The sequence below is a fragment of the Centroberyx affinis genome, unplaced genomic scaffold, assembly GCF_046629955.1.
Source record: "Centroberyx affinis isolate AG114_WGS23_722 - 3 ecotype Tasmania unplaced genomic scaffold, CSIRO-AGI_Caff_v1 ptg007305l_1, whole genome shotgun sequence".
Lineage (NCBI taxonomy): Eukaryota > Metazoa > Chordata > Actinopteri > Beryciformes > Berycidae > Centroberyx > Centroberyx affinis.
Genome location: NW_027283689.1, coordinates 30,001 through 33,908, shown reverse-complemented (window position 1 = coordinate 33,908; position 3,908 = coordinate 30,001). Strand labels below are relative to the sequence as shown.

At 52.4% G+C, this 3,908-nt stretch overlaps 1 pseudogene; it reads right to left on the bottom strand.

Annotated features, from left to right (window-relative positions):
• Window positions 1-1,238: 1,238 nt before the first annotated feature.
• Window positions 1,239-3,908, bottom strand: part of LOC139639444 (host cell factor 1-like) — a 16,064-nt pseudogene continuing 13,394 nt past the window's right edge.

Sequence of the window (3,908 nt, the reverse complement as noted above, 5' to 3'; positions counted from 1 at the left end):
TTTATTGAGATCAGGGCTGTGGTGGAACAGTCCATCCTAACTCCTCTTCCTCACCTCTTCTCCTCGACCTGGATGGAAAACATCATGAGGTCAAGGAAAGATGTGAAGGAGAATTCATCAGGACTCAGGAAAAGAGAATCCCACTGCACTGACACTAGACTACGTGATTATGTTAATGAGGTGGATCTGCTGTGTGAAACTACAACGTTCAGAAGATGGCCGACTGAAACCATCTCAGATCTTCTCCCTGTGTGTTCTTACCGTGTTTCATGCAGGCTGTAAACCTGGACGACCCAGTGAAGAATATCACTTCATCACCAAGGTTGGAATTGAAATAAAAAGGAATATAGGCGACCAGTCACTAAAGTGAAAGGAAATGTTTTCACATTGAGAATGGTTTCTCACACTCAGCCTCCTGTCCACTCATATTTATCCACATGAATCCCAATTAAGTTTGATTGTATTAAAATAATTGTTAAATTCATGCAAGATAGGCATAACATGTTAATGAAATGTGGACTTGATGCTCTGAAGTGGTTCTGTCTGATCCAGACTTTATTAAGACAAGAGCTTCACATCTGAGACTGAAGTCAGATGAATGAATGATTTTCCTAAAGCTGCAAGACAACAAGCTCAGAATGAAGAAATAAGTAAAGCAGCCTGAGCAGGTTCCTCTACAACCTGAACTTCACTTTCATCATTTCACAGCAGAGGAACGTTCATAGTTCTCCTCTGGGTTTAACATGTTGTTCAGAACATATTAGCATATTAGCAACTTATGGAATAAGCGACGGGAACTCGATGATGATCTGCGTCTCTCGTCGGTCTGATCGTTTGTTTTCGTGAACGGCCGAACGGCGAGTCGCAAGGAATTGTGGGCCGGCGTTATCTCCTTTCCTTTGGTAAAGGAGGCTCCGGTGTCTCCTCTGCTAAAGGAGCTAAGTAAGGAAGCATTGAAGCTCCTTTCCTTTGTGTTTAGAGGATTCAAACAGCTCTTATCATGGCTGACACTGAGAAACTTCCAGCTCATTTCACTCAGTGAGGAACCTTCCTAAGCAGAAACACTATTGGACCACAGACCGTGTGTCAAACTGTCCCCCGTCCACCAGATAGGGGGCGGGGCCATGTTTCACTAGGCTCCTCCCCCATCACTCCTCCAATCAGAGCGTCTTCCAGACAAATCTACAGCAAACATCTTATTCAGTGAGTCAGACAGTTTGACCCAGCGGGTCCTGGAGAAGCTCCAGAAGCTTCTGGATCTCCTCAGTGTGTCAGACCGCTTCACTCTGAGCCTCCTGCAGACAGATTCTCACCGTGGCTCCTGAAGACAGTTTGACCGGCAGGCTGCCGGATCCCGGACCGGCGGAGACGGTCTTAACGACGGCGGCTCCGGCCGGGACGCCGAGGACCGACGAGGAAGGCGGGATCTTCTGAGTCGCCGCCGCCGCCGCCGCCAGCGCCGCCATGCCGCTCATCTGAGGGCTGCTGCCCATTGGCTGAGAGGCAGACAGGAAGCAGGAAGTGTGAGAACAGGCAGAACAAGTCCTGCATGTATAAAGAGCGGAGCTGACAAGATGAGACAGAGTGTTATCAGCAGGACTCTAACGCTATGTTAGCGTTAGCCATGCTAACACAGATCCCCATACACATTACATGAGCTGCATTAGCGATGTAGCATTAGCCACACTGTCAGGCTGCTCAGTGACTCTGGTAGAGTCCAGTAGAGTCCAGTAGAGTCCAGTACAGTCCAGTAGAGTCCAGTAGAGTTTTAGTAGAAACAGAGAGTGAACCGTACCGCCGGGCCCGGCACCACCATGCGAACGCCAGCGGGAAGTGTTGTCACGGCGACGGGGGATTTGGGCGTGGCCTGTCGCACCGTGACGACAGAGGCTCCGCCCATGGAGCCGGGAGCTGCTGCCACCTTCAGGACAGCTGGGGAGGTACAGGACAGGTGAGAAACACAACTACCACCTGGTCTATCAGCTGGTCTACCAGCTGGTCTACCACCTGGTCTATCATCTGGTCTATCACCTGGTCTACCACCTGGTCTATCAGCTGGTCTACCACCTGGTCTATCATCTGGTCTATCACCTGGTCTACCACCTGGTCTATCAGCTGGTCTACCACCTGGTCTATCAGCTGGTCTATCACCTGGTCTACTAGCTGGTCTATCACCTGGTCTGTCACCTGGTCTACTAGCTGGTCTATCATCTGGTCTACCACCTGGTCTATCACCTGGTCTACCACCTGGACTATCACCTGGTCTATCACCTGGTCTATCACCTGGTCTATCACCTGGTCTACTAGCTGGTCTATCACCTGGTCTATCATCTGGTCTACCACCTGGTCTACCACCTGGTCTATCACCTGGTCTACCACCTGGTCTATCATCTGGTCTATCACCTGGTCTATCACCTGGTCTGGTCTATCACCTGGTTTATCACCTGACCTGGTCTATCACCTGGTCTGTTGTGGTCTATCATCTGGTCTGGTCTATCACCTGGTCTATTACCTGGTCTATCATCTGGTCTATCATCTGGTCTGGTCTATCACCTGGTCTATCACCTGGTCTATCATCTGGTCTGGTCTATCACCTGGTCTATCAACTGGTCTATCACCTGGTCTATCATCTGGTCTGGTCTATCACCTGGTCTATCACCTGATCTGTTGTGGTCTATCATCTGGTCTGGTCTATCACCTGGTCTATCTTCTGGTCTGGTCTATCACCTGGTCTATCATCTGGTCTGGTCTATCACCTGGTCTATCAACTGGTCTGGTCTATCACCTGGTCTATCATCTGGTCTGGTCTATCACCTGGTCTATCATCTGGTCTGGTCTATCACCTGGTCTATCAACTGGTCTATCATCTGGTCTGGTCTATCAGCTGGTCTGGTCTATCAGCTGGTCTGTAGACCTACCTTGTCCTCTTGCAGCAGCAGCCAATGGGCTGCCAGGCAGCGAGGCGGTGGGGGAGGGGATCAGGGTGATGCCGGACACCGGGACGGCCCGGTCGGCCAGGGCCGCGGCGACGGGGGCGGGGCTCTTGGGGGAGCCGGCTCCGGCGGGGGCGGGGGCGGGGCTCGGGGCGGGGGGGGCCGGGACGTCGTACCTCTGCACCTGCAGCAGGTAGCTGTCCGCCGTCTGACACGTTCCCCAGCTCACCTCCAGAGACGACGTGTTCGCCCGGACCAGCTGCACCCGGGAGGGGGGGCCGGGACGCTCTGAGAGACAGACGGGTCAGACAGACGGGTTCAGAGAGACAGGTCAGACAGACGGGTCAGACAGACAGGTCAGACAGACAGGTTCAGACAGACGGGTCAGACAGACAGGTTCAGAGAGACAGGTCAGACAGACGGGTCAGACAGACAGGTCAGACAGACAGGTTCAGACAGACGGGTCAGACAGACAGGTCAGACAGACAGGTCAGACAGACAGGTTCAGACAGACAGGTTCAGACAGACGGGTCAGACAGACGGGTCAGACAGACGGGTTCAGAGAGACAGATCAGACAGACAGGTCAGACAGACGGGTCAGACAGACGGGTTCAGAGAGACAGGTCAGACAGACAGGTCAGACAGACGGGTCAGACAGACGGGTTCAGAGAGACAGGTCAGACAGACAGGTCAGACAGACAGGTCAGACAGACAGGTAAGACAGACAGACAGGTCAGACAGACGGGTCAGACAGACAGGTCAGACAGACAGGTCAGACAGACAGACAGGTCAGACAGACTGGTCAGACAGACAGGTCAGACAGACAGGTTCAGACAGACGGGACAGACAGACAGGTTCAGACAGACAGGTTCAGACAGACGGGACAGACAGACAGGTCACACAGACAGGTCAGACAGGTAAAGTGGTTTCATACTGGGTTTTTTCAGCAGACAGTTTTTCTCTTTCACCCCAAAG